We start from the raw sequence: 18599 nt of genomic DNA on the forward strand, positions 1-18599 counted from the left end.
GCATACTGTTGTTGTTGCAAGTGTGGATAATACTCATAAACTTTCCTACCATCGATCCAGGGTTCATGATGCAACCCTTGCTTCTCTCTGGTACAAGCAAGAATATAAAATAGATAAGAAGACATATAGAAACTAGTCATACCAACAAAATTATGCAAACCCTCATGGAGTCTGTCGCTGATAACCTATGCCCAGTCTAGATATTTTTCACCAGCTAGCAACACTTGAATTGAAAAATACATCCAGTCTTCCCAGTAGAAGGCATGTGCATTCCCTCTAGTTCTATTCAACGGAATTATAATATCTCGCACCTCTGTTATGAAATGCTCTCTTGTGAGAGGTCTAGGTAACCTGGAACCTCCTTTCTGCAACTTAAGAAGTTAGTTCTTGGCAATGATGCTCTTGTAAGTGCCCTTTTTCTCAAAGAAAAATGCATGTGAAGTACCAATAGACCAGTCTTCATACGGCTCCTTATGGGGATTGCCCATGGCGGCCATCACTATTTCCTTGTCAATTTTAACCAACACCTCACCACTACTAGTTCTAATACATCTGTTGTCCGCATCATATCTACTCATGCATTCCATAACTAGTTAGGGGCAAGGGGCAGCAGTAGGGAATATAGCAGCTTCATTCAACTCACTCTTGACAATCTTTCCCATCATTGAATTACCATCTGGGTTTCCCACTCTCTCCAGAAAATATCCCAATTCAGCTTGAGCCAAAGAAGTGTCTCCCAGCTCTGGAAGTGTACTCACTAAACACTATGTATGACCAAGTTTTGGCAAGTTCGGCCTCATGACAGTTGCTCTTACATTCATCAAACAATTTCAAAACAAGGACAAAATTCTACCTAAAACAAAGGATTTCACTGCAGTGGCTTTTCAAGCAAGTAACATAGCGGGAAAGGGATGATCAAAACTCACCTGTTACTGTCATGAAATCTCTAGAACCCTCAAGAGTATGGAGCTATAATTACTTTCCATAATTAGAATTTTTAAACTTGACATGCTCAAAATATTCCTTTTTCCGTGCCACCTTTCATTAACTTTCCCCGCCTTGTTATATTTATAGAGTCAACTTACAATGAACTTTGAACTGTTAACCATTTAACAAAAAGTTCAAAGGTTCAAGTTCAACATGAGAGAATAATAATGAAGAGAACTTGAAGTGCAAAATACCACCTCGTGGCTCAACACAAAACTGAACTAGGAACAAGCGAATACTTTTAGATGAACACAAAGATGAACCTCTAACCTTGAACCATACAAGAAGGGTTCAATGGTTCAAGTTCAAAACTGACCTAACATACTTACGCTCACCCCTTAACAACAAACAAAGCCACGAGACACATAAAGGCGCCAGGTGAACTTTGAACTCTGAACCAAGACACGGGTTCAACATATAGGTTCATTGAAACAAGACAAGTAAGACCACTACATACTTAAGAATGAAACGTGTTGAATTTAGGGAGGCAACCTTAATTACGCTTTATTTTACCAAAGATGGGATTTTGACTATTGACAAATTAATAGGGTAACAATCCCCAAGTGAACAAAGCACAAAATTATGTTGTTGTTCAATTCTCATTACTTGCAAAGATGAATAACATGAAAAATCTCTTTTGTACATTCTCAAATGAAATAATTAACATCAAGTGGCAACAAGCGACACCCATAAGTCTTCCTTTTCAAAGTTATCAAGCAGCAAAGCCTCCCTATCAGTGAAATTAGTATCAAGGTGGCACTAGAGAAAACAACCAAGGACAAGCCTCTATTAGATTGTGCTTGTTCCTACTCCCTTACAAATAAGAGTGTCAAGTAACAACACAAGGCTGGTAGTAGGACAACACAATTGTGTAGATGATTCAAATGCATTGTGCTTCCCATGTAATGATGCACATATGTTGTGAAATTGTCGACGAGGAAATTTACAACAGAAGGTGATAGATTAGTGCACCCAAGGCATCACCTTAGATACTGGAAACTACTCTTATTTATCCCTAGGTATAGACAATGCAATGTTGAATGCTCAGATGCAGGGTATATCCCTGGTACAAGAGGAATAGATTGCTCCAGATCATGTGTTTTTCTCTTGGATGGAAGAAGGATATGTTATGTTCGCAAATGAGGAATCCACATAAAAAGATTTGCAATTCCAATTGAATTACAATACCCTTTCAAAATGAGGATTTACTGGAGAACCCGTTCCCCAAGGCTAACAATCTAAACTAACCTTTCAAAATTTGGGCTTGAGCTTGTTGTAGTGGCATAGCCTTTCCAAAGTCCTAAGGAAACCTCTCAGTATAAGTCAAAAGAGTTTAAAGTAGCACCTCCTACATCAATGAATGTGGTTGAATGGTTAAAGAAAGCCCCTGTTGATGTGTCTCTTTGGGACATCTTAGCTATTTCATAAAAGAAGCTATTGTTCAAAGAAGTGCTTGAAAATCGAGAAAAACAAGCTAGAGCTAAAAAAAGAAAAGAACCAATGAGTCCTGTGCAAATTTAGTAATATGTCACATTCATAAATTTAGGTGATGATTAGAAGAAGAGAAAAATAAGTTGAAACCCATGCTCTTTTTCTTGACACTTCTTATAGGGGATAAGTTGTTACATAATTCCATGATAGATTTAGGGGCTAGCACTACTATCAATCGAAAAAAAATTATGGAAGCTCTTCAGATAGAATATAAACCCCGAGAAAGAGGAATCATGCAATTGGATGGGAAGAAGGTACATACTCTAGAAATAGTTAGGGATCTTCCCTTAACCTTGTACTCATGTCCTAGCATCATAGTTCCCCAAGAAGTCATTATAATTGATATTCCTCCAATATTTGGCCTTTGCCTTTCTCAATATTTTACCACAAATATCAGTGGCTATATGTCCTTATTGTTGGAATATGTGCAGAGTTTGATGACATAATGATATTGTATGTTGTCATTGATGTCAATATGCTGAAGTATGAACCGGTATATTGAAGTAAGCAAACTGGAAAGAGAACCGTTATGATGATGTGAACCAGTATATGTGAAAAAGTGAAGCGGTATGTTGATGATGTGAACTGGTATCTGTGAAAAGGTGAACTGGTATGTTGGAATGAGAAATGGTATATGCAAAGTTTTGTATCGGGGTTACATCTGATATGACTACCTGTTGGTAGTCTCCGCTTTAGGGTTTTTGGTTGATGCATTTCAAGTCTGTGTGATTTGACTGATGACATCTTGTGATGGGTTAGCATTGAAATAAAGATCAGATCATGTTGTCACGTCAGCCTTGTGCGCGTGAAGGATTTCCTTAAGGATCTTACATAAAGAAGATTGATCCTATCTACCTCGGGAATGTGCGAAGTCTCAGTAAACGGTGGAGAATGCGTGATGGGTTATCAACTTCCAGAAGCGACATAAAATGAACGATGGAGAATGTCTTGAGATTTGTTCAAGACCATTTTATTCAATGCAATGTGTTTGAACGGTTAGGATTGGACCGACTGTATTGATAACCTAAATGTTCAGGGTTTAGGGTTTATGCTACTGACCTATCTATTTCCTATAAGGTCGATGATGATTTGCATTGTGAAGTTGTTGGAAAATGTTATGTGTGTATCCAAGTGAAGAGATACTTGATTCTTGCTAGACCGGAGAAGTGTGTTGATACCCGCAGAGTGTGATTGCAGAAGTAAAGGAACTAAAGTGGATCTGCCTTGGCATTTAGTGTTGTTATCAGATCAGTGTATTACCTATTGACTTCTAACTATTTCAATAGTTGGAAAATCCCTTAACCGGGTAGCTTTAACAGGCTGTGTGTAAATCCTTTAACAGGGTGACTCAAATCAATGATTTCTTCAAATCCTCTTGCGAGGTAACCTTTAACAGGGTTCTAACCTTTAACTGGGTATTTAGCCATCCCTTAACCGAGTGATCCCTAGCAGGATCAGTTCCTAGTAGAACCTATTGTAAAGTCCTTAACCGGATTAGGCTCCTAACAGAGCGGCCTTCAGAAAAGTTCAAAGAATAACTTGTGGGTATTCATCCCCACTGTGTTTTTTCCCAGATGGGTTTCCACGTGAAAAATCAGTGTGTCATGTGTGATGCTTTTTCATGTGATGATTAGTGTTTTCTGTTAAGTGGTAAAGCATGTTGAACCAGTGGTATTTATATTTCTAATGTATTACTTGTTTATGCATATGGGTGAAGTGGAAAGGAGATATTAGGTGTGGTGAAGATCTAAGTGTTACCAGTTTATGTCTTTCACAGTCTCACTATGTTTTACCAGTAGTGCCCTGTTTTAGATCGATGAACTCGTTTACCAGTTAGTACAGTCTTTGCAGTCAAAGTGGTTTAAGGAAGTTTTTGTCTATACTAATTCACCCCCCCCCCTCTCAATATCTGTTGTGTATTTACTATTCATCATTATTCATCACTTATATTGGTCCCATTTGATTTTGAGGACCAATTATGGGTCAAATTAAAAGTATTTTCAAAACCTTTACGTTCTTAACACATAGGCGATGATGCCATTATGAATTTTGAGCCTACCCATACTTTCATTTTAAAGGATGCAATGCATTGTGCTGAAGTATTAGAAGATGAAAAGATAAATGGAGATAGAAATAAATAAGAAGAGGATTTGTTGAACTATTTCATTGATGGTGATCCTTTTGGAAACTATCATGTCATTGGCTTAGGCACTTATGTTATATATGATGAAGACAATTTGATTCCCCAAGTTACTAAAGTAAAAGAAATTGTTGTTGGATGTGAACAAGATCCAAAGTCCAAGCTATGGACTATGCACTTTGATGGTGCAAGGTATAGAACTGGCTTGAGAGCAAGAGTTTGTATAACTTCTCCAAGTGAGAATGGTACCTTAAGGTCTTTTCATTTCTAGTTTCCTTGCACCAAAAATTAAGTTGAGTATGAAGGATTAATCATAGGTCTTATTCTAGTTGAATAGATGGAAATCAAATAGTTGAAGGCATTTAGAGATTTTGAACTGGTGTTTAAGCAAGGAATAAGTACCTCAGTTGCCAAAAATGCACGAATGAGATCCTATTGACATCGAGTATGGGATTTGATTGAAATCTTTGAGGCATTTAATATTTGATTCACCCCAAGAAGGAAAAACATAGAAGCTGGTCTATTGGCCTTGATCATATTGCAATTTTTCCTAGTAACATACCTAAAATGAACATTCAGTACATGTAATAATGAGACCTACAATACCAGATAATGATCAAAATTGGCAAGTCTTTAAAAGTGACACCCAAATTGTCATGTTTATCTAGCAATTTGAATAATTTGTAGAAAAACTATAGTCTAAAGTTGAAGAGGTGTATGAAGATAAAATCATTCAACTCAAAGGGAATACACTCCTTAAAGGTTTGAAAACTTTAGAGAAAAAATTATTGTGATAATGTAAGAAATGACAAGTGGAAATTTGTTGCTAGCAAAGGAGACTACACTGACCTATACATCAAAAAGGGAAGAAATCTAAAGGTAGGAAAAAGTGTTTCTTAGAAAGACAAGGATCGCCTAATCTCATTATGCAACAATTATGAAGAATTCGTAGCTTCGTGTTATGATAATTTGAAAGGATATGACCATGATATTATCCAACACACAATAGAGTTGATAGCTAGAGCTAAGCCCATCCGACAGAAATAGAGGCCCGTTAACCCAAAAATTGAGTCCCTCGTGACACAATAACCGAAGAATCTCATTATTCCCAAATCATATATCCAATTAAGCACAGTACTTGGGTATCAAATTTGGTGCCAATCTGAAAGAAGAATGGTGATATTCACGTGTGTGTGTATTTTTGAGACCTAAACAAGGCAAATTTGACATGATCACTACTCGCTATCATCAATGGAATAGGTCCTTCAGACTATTGCAAGGTCTAAAATGGTTTCTCTACTTGATGGTTTTTTAGGTTAAAACCAAATATGAGTGAAAGAAGAAGACCAACACAAAACAATGTTCACCACAAAATGGGAAATCTTTACATATTCCAAAATATCATTCGGTTTGTGTTGTCACAAAATTTTACACCCTTGTTGAACACTAATTCTCAGCAACCATGTGAAACATGGAAACAACCTCCAAGTGTGGGACCTTGCACAGGTGAGGTTGAATCTCCAGAGAAGGTCAACTTCCTTTCCAATTAGGGTGCAATGTTGGACCAACCCAACACTTGTAAAGCCTATTCTAATAATCTAGAGGGGAAAAAGGGAGAAGGAATGTTGAAATAGAAATGAGGGGTGATGCATCTAGATTAGAATATGTTTCTTTCCCTGCCTGTGAATGTACAAGACATCAATAAACCACCCAAAAATATACACAAATCTCAGTCTAGAAGTATCTTCAAGGAAAAATAGGAAGGTTAGAACCTAACTGGATGCTGAGAGGGATTGAGAGATATCCACAAACAACATACGCAGGCAACACTTAACACAAACTAAAATCTGAAGACAAAAACAAAGAGAAAAGATTGCAAAATAAAAGGTGCATAACACACAATGTATTTGACAACTGAGATAAGGCAAAGCAGATGATTTATTAAAATAAAGATAAGACAATTACTGTTGTAGAAATCATAGATCTCTGAAAGAGAAAAGGGAGAAGAACCCTTAGAATATGTTAAAAAATTGCCTTAATAGTGTTGGCATTTTTAGACTGTTGGCATTTTGCATATAGATTGCATTAATGATATGTTGTCATTGATGTCAATTGAACCGATGAATGGTATTCATGATATTGTTGATGTTATTGTTGTTATTTCTATTATCTTATAATTGGTATGATAAACTTTAAGGAAGATGTTGTAAACTGGTATATGGTAGTTTTTAAGTTGAACTAGTGTAAAGGGTTAAACCTTTCTATGTTATGTAACCAGTAAACCCTACCAGTTGTTTTCTATTAAACCCTAACCGATCAAGTTTGTTGGTTTAAGATCTAATGTTGAGCGGTAATGATGGAGACATGTGTGATCATTGTATGAGGATTAGTTCAGATTGATTTGGCGTGTTTGTTTGTTATCTTGGAAAGGAGCAAAGTGGATTGCATCTAATGCATAGTGCATGATGAGTTACAAAGTCCGATGAAGCGGTGATCATGGAGCAGATGGAATTTTCTTGAAGTATGTGAAGAGATTGTTATGATTTCTAATGGTCAAGATCGTACCGACTTGTTTGTAATCTTGATTATGAGAATTAGGTTTTTGTTTTGTTACCGACCTAGTTGATTTGTATTTAAGGTCGATGATATTTTTTTATTAAGTGTTGGAAAAGTTGACAAGACTGGCATAAACTAGTTGAGTGTGTGGTTGCCTAACCGGTGGATGGATCTACAGTTTGAGTAAAGGAAGATTGAAGCTTAAGAAGGATCTGATCAAGCAGATGTAGTGCTATTCAGATAGATCAAGAAACCATGTTGTTTTCTAACAATTACAGCAGAAATTGAAATCCCCTAACCGGGTAAGCTCTAACAATCTTGGTTACTTTCTAAATCCTCTAACAAGGTAGTCCATTAGTTTGGATTCTCAAATCTTCCAGTGAGGTTACTCCTAACAGGGTATTGTGATTTTCATCAAGGCATATTTATAAATCCCTTAACCGGGTGATTCCTAACCAGAATTAGTTCTTAACAGGACTTATTGTAAAAGCTTTAACAGGCTTGGCTTCTAACAGGGCGAACTTCAGAAGAGTTCAAATAGCTATCCTTGTGATTCTCATCTCACCATGGTTTTTACCTATTTGGGTTTTCCACATATAAATATTTGTGTCAAGTGGTGAATGCTTTTGTGGTTATGATCTTATTTGTTGATTTGATAAACTACTTAACTATTCTAATAAGGCATGATAATTAGAAGCATTGAGAAATGAATATGTTGGCATATGATTAAGCATTTTTTATGTTTACAAGATTGAAGTTGTTTACCGTTAAGTTGTCATAACAGTCAAACCAGTTGATGTTGGTTGATGTTGAGTATTGATCTTGATAAGTAGAAGTTTACTTTGTGAGTTTGAATTTGAGTTTGGGAGTTTGTATCAGTTTTTAAGTGTACTGATTCACCCCCCCTCTTGGTATTCTACCGAATACTTATTCTTTCTATTTATACCATCAATTGGTATCAGAGTGTCTCAGGTCCTCTTTAACCCAAAGCCTAACACCTTGAGGAAAAGATCTTGTAGATCATGATGAAGAAAGAAGGTCCGAAGTTCAACAAAGATAACTATACGATATGGAGTGACAGAATGAAGATTTACATTAAGAGTCTGGGAAGTTATTATTGGGATCATATAGAAACTAATTATACTGCACCTATGGGAACTCTAACTAATGATCAGAAGAAAGAATAGCAAGAGGGTCATCAAGCACTAGAGGCTATTATTAGTTCCATGTCTGATGCTGAATATGTAGATGTTCATGGTCTTGAAACTGCATATGAATTATGGAAAAAACTTGAAGAGATTTATAGCGGTGATGAACATGTTAAGATTGCTAAAGAAAAGAGTTTAAGAGGAAAGTTTGATGACATGAGAATATCTGAAGGTGAGAATATCTAGCAGTACAGTCAAAGGATAAAAGAGATATTTGGTGAAATAAAGAGTGCAGGAGGGAAAGTGGAAGATGCCACAGTGATCAGTAAGGTACTGAGAACCCTGCTACTGGTCTATGTTATCTGAGTTGTAGCTATTCAAGAGATGAAACCCATTGACAAAACAAAGGTAAATCTTGACTCTATCATTGGCAAACTTACTGCTTTTGAACTAAATGGCTATGATGGTGGTGTACAAAAATCAAAATCTGCATTTAGAGCTTTTGTCTCTAACCCATCTGTGAGAAGAAGTAGAGATATCGGTCATAGCTATGAATCTAGATCTAGTAGAGATGTTGATGATGAAGATAGATTAGTGGAGCTTGAAGCATTGTTGGCAAAACGACTACCTAGAGGCACTGGGAAATACAGAGGTAAGCTATCGTTGAAATGTTTTGCTTGCAACAAGATTGGACATATAGCAACTAATTTCCCTAATGGTGAAAATGAATACAAGAGAGATAAATTTAAGAAGTATAAGGGTAAAGGAAAGAGAGATTGTCTTGTAGCTATTGACAATGGTATTAATGATTAAGAATCTGATGATGATGCTAGTGAAGATATTGTGTTTGTAGCTATTAAGGAAGAGATATCAAATCAAAAAGCACTAGTGTCCAAGATGGATAACTCTGATGATTGGATCATTGATAGTGGTTGTTCACATCACATGACCGATGATCAAAGAAAATTTCTTTCCTTGAAGGAATTTGATGGCCATGTTGTCAGATTTGGCAATGACTCACCCTGTATGGTTAAAGGTAAGGGAATTATTTCTCTTAATGGGAAGATCAGTGCTAATGATGTCTATTGGGTTGAATGCATAAAGAACAATCTTCTGAGCGTGGCACAACTTAATGATAGAGGATACCCATTGGGGTTTAGAAATGGTATGTGCAAAATCTTTGACAACAAAAGTGGATTGATTGCAACCGGGAAACAAACCAAAGGTAATCTATTTCATCTTAATCCTAAAGTTAGAAACTATTTGATTGCAAAAATAGATGATAGCTGGCTTTGGCATAGGAGATTTTGTCATATAAACTTTGATAACACTGTTAAAGTGAGCAAGTCTAAGACAGTAGGAGGTATGCCTCAGCTAGACAAACTGGTTAATGTTCTTTGTAAAGAATGTCAGTTAGGAAAGATGACTTCTTTAACTTTCAAGAGCAAGTCCTTCTCAGCAGAGCACTTGTTAGATTTGGTTCATACAAATCTATGTGGACCAATAAGAACAGAAACATTTCAGGTGATAGATATTTCATGATCTTCACTGATGATTGTTCAAGGATAATGTGGGTCACATTCTTGAAGGATAAGAATGAAGATTTTGGTAAATTCAAGGCATTCAAAGCCTTAGCTGAGAAAGAGAGTGGCAAAAAGATAAAATGTCTGAGAATAGATCAAGGTGGTGAATTCACTTCTAAGGAATTCAATAAGAATTGTGATGAGAATGGTATCAAGTGGCAGCTTTCTACACCAAGGACACCATAGTAGAATGGTAAAGCAGAAAGGAACAACCAGTCAGTGGTTGAAGCAGCTAGAACTATGTTGATACAAGTAAATGTAGCAAAAACATTTTAGAGAGAAGCTGTAAGTACAACAATCTACACAATAAACCAAGTTCTGGTGAAAAGAGGTAAGGACAAGACACCTTATGAGTACTGGTATGGAAGATTGCCTGATGTTAGCTATTTAAGATCTTTGGTAGTAAATGTTTTATCAAAAGAGGTGATTACATAAGCAATTTTGAATCTAAGAGTGATGAAGGCATATTTCTTGGCTATTCCACCAAGAGTAAGGCCTACAAATGCTTCAACAACCGAACACAGAGAATTGTTCAGAGTGTTGATGTTCGTGTAGATGAATGTCCTAAAAATTTAGAAGGAACCAGTTCAGAGAGAAAGGATGAAGATCCTTGAATTTTTCTTTTGGAACCTGAAACTATTAAATTAAAAACCGGTAAAGCAAATCCTGATGTACTTGTTCAACTAGAATAAATAAATTCAGAGGAAGAAGACAATGAAGAAGCTAAACCTGATGAGAATGATCATGTTATTCTTAGATATGTGAGACTAAATCACAATCCTGAGCAGATTATTGGGGATAAGGATGTTGGAGTACTAACTAGAAGGAAAATTAGAGAGAACTCTTGCATGATCTCCACCATTGAACCTAGAAGTGCTAAGGATGCATTTGGTGATGATCATTGGGTGAAAGCAATGGAGGAGGAATTGGATCAAATTGAGAAGAACAACACTTAGACCCTGGTACCCCCACCGGTAAACAAGAATGTCATAGGTATTAAATGGGTGTTCAGAAACAAGTTAAATGAAGATGGTGTTGTAGTTCGCAATAAGGAAAGATTAGTTTGCAAAGGTTATGCACAAGAAGAAGGAGAAGATTATGGAGAAACTTCTGCACCAATAGCAAGACTGGAAGGAGTTAGAACTTTACTTGTATTTGCAGCCCATAAGAAGTTCAAGGTATACCAAATGGATGTTAATTCTGCATTTTTGAATGGGATATTGGAAGAAGAGGTTTATATAGAGTATCCTAATGGTTATGCATTGACAAATAAGGAAGACATGGTATGCAGATTGCATAAAGCTTTGTATCGATTAAAGCAGGCACCCAGAGCAAGGTATGAACGGCTTCATACACATCTGATGAAGATAGGCTTTGCAAGAACCAGTGATGACAACAACATTTATCTCAAGTCTGAAGGAGATGAAATACTAGTCAGTGAAGTATTTGTTTATGACATTATATTTGGAGGTGATGATTTCATGAGAAATAGTTTTGTAGATGAAATGAAGATTGAGTTTTAGATCTCATTAGTAGGGGAAATAAAAAAATTCATAGGCTTGCAGATATAGTAGATGAAGAATGGTATTTTCATTCCTCAATCTAAATATGTGAAAGAATTTTTGAAGACTTTTGGCATGAGTGACTGTAAACTAGTTGGAACTCCAATGATTACAGGTTGTAAATTATCCAAGAAGATGCATCTAAGTCTGTAGATGAAAAGGAATCAGGTCAATGATTGGCAAATTACACTATGTTGTTCACAGTTGACCGGATATTGCACTATGGGTTATGGTATCCATATGGAGGCAATTTTGATCTGAAGGCATACACTGATGTTGATTGGGTAGAAAATGTTGATGACCAGAAGAGTACTACCAGTGGAGCATTCTTTCAAGGAGGAAGGCTAGTTTCATGGAGTAGTAAGAAGCAGAGTTGTACTTCACAATCTACTATTGAAGCTGAGTATGTTGCAACTTATATGAATTGCACACAAGCTATTTGGATGAGGCACATTTTGGAAGGTTTTAAGATGAAGATCTCATAACCTATAAAGATTTTGTGTGATAATACAAGTGCCATTAATATTTTTAAGAATCCTATTTTGCACGCAAGGACTAAGCACATTGAATGGAAGTATCACTTTTTGAGGGAAAAAGTTCAAAGTAAAGATGTTATCTTAGAGCATGTCTCTACCCAGGAGCAGCTTGCAGATATCTTTACCAAACCTCTGCCTAAGGCCACTTTTGAGTATCTTAGAAGTCAATTGGGGGTTGTCCCTCTTCATGAAGTCAGTTGAGCATGATGTTGATTGCATCAGTCCCTCAATTACTTGCAAAATCTTCCATGGATTGATGTTTTTGGAAGTGGATGTATTCCACAGGGGGAGCATCAAGTTGCAGTATGTTGATGCACAATGAGAATTTGGAATTACATGTTTTACTTTCAATTTGGCATTGATGTCAAAGGGGGAGAAGAATTATGTGATTGAGGTGAATAATTATGTGTCTGATTAGGTGAACCCGTGATAGATTAAAGATAGACATAGCATGGTGAATACTTGGTAATGTAAACCAGGATTCATAATCAAAAATCCATAGCAGCAATCAAAGGCATTGATATTTGTATTGCCATCAATGCCAAAGGGGGAGATTGTTGGCATTTTGCATATAGATTGCATTAATGATATGTTGTCATTGATGTCAATTGAACTGGTGAATGATATTCATGATATTGTTGATGTTATTGTTGTTATTGCTATTGTCTTATAACCAGTATGATAAACTTTGAGGAAGATATTGTAAACTTGTATATGGTAGTTTCTAAGTTGAACCAGTGTAAAGGGTTAAACTTTTCTATGTTATGTAACCGGTAAACCCTACCAGTTGTTTTATGTTAAACCCTAACTGATCAAGTTTGTTGGTTTAAGATCTAATGTTGAGCGGTAATAATAGAGACATGTGTGATCATTGTATGAGGATTAGTTCAGATTGATTTGGCACATTTTTTTTTATCTTTAAAAGGAGAAAAGTGGATTGCATCTAATGCATAGCATGTGATGAGTTACAAAGTCTGATGAAGCAGTGATCATGGAGCGGTAGGAATTTGCTTGAAGTATGTGAAGAGATTGTTATGATTTATAATGGTCAAGATTGTACTGACTTGTTTGTAATCTCGATGATAAGAATTAGGTTTTTGTTATGTTATCGACCTAGTTGATTTGTATTTAAGGTCAATGATATTGTTTTGTTAAGTGTTGGCAAAGTTGACAAGATTGGCAGAAACCAGTTGAGTGTGTGGTTGCCTAACCGGTGGATGGATCTGCAGTTTGAGTAAAGGCAAATTGAAGCTTAAGAAGGATCTAATCAAGCAGATGTAGTGCTATTCAGACAAATAAAAAAAACCTATTGTTTTCTAACAATTACAGCAAAAATTGAAATCCCCTAACCAGGTAAGCTCTAACAAGCTTGGTTACTTTCTAAATCCTCTAAAAAGGTAGTCCATTAGTTTGGATTCTCAAATCCTCCAGCGAGGTTACTCCTAATAGGGTATTGTGCTTTTCATCAAGGTATATTTGTAAATCCCTTAACCGGGTGATTCCTAACCTAAATTAGTTCTTAACAGGACTTATTGTAAAAGCTTTAACAGGCTTGAATCCTAACAAGGTGAACTTCATAAGAGTTCAGATAGCTATCATTGTGATTCTCATCTCACCATGGTTTTTCCAAGTATAAATATTTGTGTCAAGTGGTGAATGCTTTTGTGGTTATGATCTTATTTGTTGATTTGATAAACTACTTAACTATTCTGATAAGACATGATAATTGGAAGCATTGAGAGATGAATATGTTGGCATATGATTAAACATTTTTTATGTTTACAAGATTAAATTTGTTTACTGTTAAGTTGTCATAACAGTCAAACCGATTGATGTTGGTTGATATTGAGTATTGATCTTGATAAGTGAAAGTTTACTTTTGTGAGTTTGAATTTGAGTTTGGGAGTTTGTATCAGTTTTTAAGTGTACTAATTCACCCCCCCTCTAGGTATTCTACTAGATACTTATTCTTTCATCATACCATCAAATAGATCAGGCATACTTTAGATGGAACATTGGGTTCAAAAACCCTAACTAACTAGGGTTAATTGTTTCAAGGAGGAAAGACTTAGATCAAACCTGATTGATCTAATGTGTGTGCCTGAAAAAGATCTCCCAAAACTGGGAAAAACCAACAATCCTTGAAAAAGGGGAGAAACCCTGCATTTGGATGGCGTATGATGTCCTTGTTAGGCCAAAAAGTCTTATGCAGGCAATACATGGGCATGGGAATCTAAGAGAAACGTCTACGAAATTCATGGCGAAGTAATGATAATTGTCCCTTAGCCTCTAGAAGTGGTTGAAAAGAGATCACATCTGATTTTGTTCACTAACAAGGTCATAAATTGATTTTAGATCCATTAAGTCGGCAACCACCCTCGAGCATCAGTTTGAAATTCAACATCCATCTTAGGTTTAAATCGGGGTCACTCGATCCTCTCCTTGCGCGCAGATGGATGGCTCCAATTGTCTATTAAAACAAGATGGCCCCACCAACTAAATAAAACCTTGTCGTAGTATCACGGGATGAAATAAAATATTGCCCTTGACTTTCGCGATACTATGATAGCATTGTTTCCCCTCCGGCAAGTGCCTACCGCAATATCATAGGGGTCAATAACACACTACCCCTAACTGTCACAGAAGTGTGGTAACAACTCTCTGAAAATGCCAACATTCACTACAATACTGCAAGCATCAAGTGACGGTTAGACATAATCACTACGACCCCACGGTAACATCATTAATCTTCCCACCCTTTGGCTATCACAGTACTGCAGATATCACCAAGTGGATACCACAGGCGATCATGATAGCATGATAAACATCTCATGGCCAACAATGGTGGCCACCACAATATCACAAAGGGGACCTGGCATCCATTCCTAATCATTGTGATACTGCAATGAGCAATAAGTGAACATCACAATATCATAGGGGGAACCCAGTGGTTAGTCCTAACAGTCGCAATATTGTGATAAGGCAATAAATAATAATAAACCTCTCGCTTGTCGGTAGCGGGTAAAAAGGGGCCAGTCCCGGGATGGAAAAGGGACACTCCATCTGGTAAGGTTAAGTGGAATGACCACCTTAGCCGGTCAACACAGGAAAAGAACAAGGCCAAAAAATGGCTAAGGCAAGAAGCCTTAAGGGTTTAGGGTTTTAGGCCTTGGGAAAGTAGCGAGGTTTAGCCATTAGATCATCTCATATCAGTCTTCTGCATGGCTAAAGTTGACACAAAAATGGTCAATAGTTTGTCAAATGTGGGTACCACTTTCCAGCATGTAATGGACATAACATTCAAAGATCTGATTAATTAGATCATTCTCATCTATGTAGATGACCTCATTATGTTTTCAAATAGGATAGAGGATCATTTTGATATTCTAGAAAAAAAATTAAATATGCCAAGAGTTCGAAATATCTTTGAATTCTAAGAAGTGTGTGTTCATAGTCCCACACGGGAAACTCCTAGGGTATTTTATTTCTAAAGAAGGGATTTCTATTGATCCTGATAGAATAAAAGTTATCAAGGAGTTACCCTTGCTTGTTAACATAAAAGGAGTGCAATCTTTCTTAGGTAAGATCAATTTTGTAAGTATATTAATATCCTACTTTGTTAGATTGATCCGAGCTATCACTATCATGCTAAAGAAGGACCAAAATTTTAGATGGAATTTAGAAGGAAGAACAATATATGAAAAGATCAAAGAAGTCGTTGCCTCACTTCAGCATCAATCAACCCAAATTTTTCAAGAGATTTCATCATTTATGTTTATGGAAGTGAACATAACATAACTACAATATTGACTCAAAAAGATGCTAATTAGAAAGGGGAGCATCTAATCACCTTTCATTCAAGGACTTTGAAAGGATATAAATGAAAGTATAATTTCATAGAAAGACAAGATTTTGCTATATTCAAAGGGCTTAAAAAGCTCCAACACTTGATTGCAGCAAACAAAGTACTAATACATGTGGCACATTCAAGTGTGGGGAAATATATAATGGAAGGGGAAATCAATGAAAAAGAGCCAAATGAATCACCAAAATTTTGGAGTATGATATAGAAGTTTAAACCACTAAGGTTATTTGTGCAAGAGGTATCTATGAATATCTGACTACAAAAAATGAATAAGAGGTTGTAAACGATGAAGCTCATGAATTAGTGTTGGTACATCAACCCTGTCTCACAAGAGACCAGATTGAGGATTGAGTCAACTTCATGAAAACTAATAGGTCCCCACCCAATCTTCCTCTTTTTAAAAGAAGATTTCATAGGATCCAAAGTTTGGGGTACATTTTAATTGATGAAGTGTGTTTAAAAAAAGCATCGATGGTGTTTTCCTCCATTGAGTAGGAAAAAATCAAGCAAAAAATGTGTTAGAAGAGATGCACAATGGCTTGGTCGGAGTATATTATTCTACAAAGACCAATGTCTCAAAGATTATATGTATAGGCTATTTTTGGCCCACTATGTTTGCGAATTGTCATCAGTTGGTAAAGAAATGTCAGAAATGCCAACTCTTCATTGAAAAATGAAATATTTTGGCCATGCTTCTAAGCCCAATTGTGTTTGATGAACCCTTTGCTAAATCCGGTTTAGATCTTATTGAAATTATTAACCCATACAACATTAGACATAAATGGATCTTGACTGTCATTGATTATTTCACTCACTGGGTTGAGGTTGTTCCCCTGAAGAATGCCCCAAAGTATGAAATTTGTCAATTTTTTAGAAGAATTAATCACTAGGTTTGATCCTCCTAAGTATATTATTTCATATAATGAAAAATACTTCTTGGGATCTAAGATGTTTGAATTTTCCCTAACGTATGAAATTTTTCTTCAAACATCATCTAATTACTATCCTTAAGCGAATTACTTAGCAAAGTCGACAAATAAGAACCTAATCAAACTAATCAAATACACAGGGTCAGAATATCAGAGAGATTGACCTAAGCATTTGTGAGTAGCTCTATGGGTTGATCGCATTACACCCAAACAAGTGCTAAAGATGCCTCTCTATTAACTGGTTTATGGTAAGGAGGTCATGTTGCCAATTTCTATTGAAATCCCTTCTCTACAATTACTCAAGTCTCTAGATATAGAAGAAAATAAATTTATGGATGTCAGGTTGATCGAGCTAATGAATGTTGAAGAACATCAAGAAAAAAAATTTCATGCTTTGACAAGTCATCAACAAGTTGTGAAAAGGTGGTTCAACAAAAGGACATCCAATTCAAAGAAGGAGATCTTGTATTGAAGTATGATCAGTGATCTGCTAAGCTAGGTCAGCATGCCAAGTTTGATCCCTTATGGACAAGTCATTTTATCATTTTCCAATGTAAGGAAAGTAACTCTTTTGAGTTACAACATCAAGAAGGTAATGCCCTTGGGATTCCTATTGATCGGATCTATATCAAATATTTTTATTATAAAAGCCATCATTTTTTGACTTTACACATATTAGAGTATTTTTCTTGAGTTGTGTGTTGCTTTACTTTCCAACAAGTACCCTCAAGTATAATGTGTTAGGTGTGACTCGTCCTAGAGCTCCCTAGCATGATATTCATTTTTTAGATTAATCATAAATTAATCATCAGGATCCAACCCCCTAGCATCGATTTTAATGTTATCTCCCCACTAGCATCCCTAACGCCACCTTTTGAGTCCCACTTTCCTATAGTGATGCTTGACAATTATCCATACATCCATTTAATGCATGCATTTTTCAAAAGAGGTGACAGTTACATAAAGAAAACATGCAATTAAAAGGGAGCTATTTTTAGAACTTTAGTTATCATTTGTATTGCATGAGAAATTGGAAAAGAAAAATCTAAAGAAGACTGCAAGGTTGTAGAATCCTTTGGGTTCCAAAATAAATTTGATATCCATTAGTGTATAACACAGTTGAAAGCATGGATCCAAAGAACCGGGTCCCAAATCAAGTGTTCCAACCACACTGTCATCTTATGCAAATGTTTTTAGTGGTGTATCATATGCTTCTGCCTCTTCAGCTGCAAGACCAATGTTAGAAGGCACCAAAGCATTAGACCCAATAATCTATAAAAAAATATTCATCAACCCATCTCTGGTAAAAGATTATGTAGATAATAAACAAGACTTGAGGCTACATTCGAACCCTAAAACCTTCATGAAGGTACTCTACAAAGAATATTAAAAAGGAAAGAGAAACTAGATTTGACTCTATAAGGGTTTGATTATGCTATTCAAGCCTTACCTAATTCATGGTTCCACTTATACATACTTGTACTAAGATGGTACACCTATGTCCATCACATTTTAATGCACATATTGGGATTATTCAAGAAGAGGAGCTTTAGGTCATCATCAAATAATTCAAGAAATGTTGTGTGTCTCTGTTAATGTAGCCCAAATTAAAAGTTTTGACCAAAGCATGCTAGAGTATTTTTAGACCAAAGGAAATCGAAGGTGAGTTTTTTCAATGATGAATCCAGAAAAATATGTGGTACAAAAGAAATTTTGATTTTCCACATAAGCCTAAAGTATTTTCAGCTAGACTTGCATGGTACTTTCTCCATGATGGCATTCATTTTTGGGATGGATGGGGA

This window comes from Cryptomeria japonica, chromosome 9 (assembly GCF_030272615.1).
Source record: "Cryptomeria japonica chromosome 9, Sugi_1.0, whole genome shotgun sequence".
Classification (NCBI taxonomy): domain Eukaryota; kingdom Viridiplantae; phylum Streptophyta; class Pinopsida; order Cupressales; family Cupressaceae; genus Cryptomeria; species Cryptomeria japonica.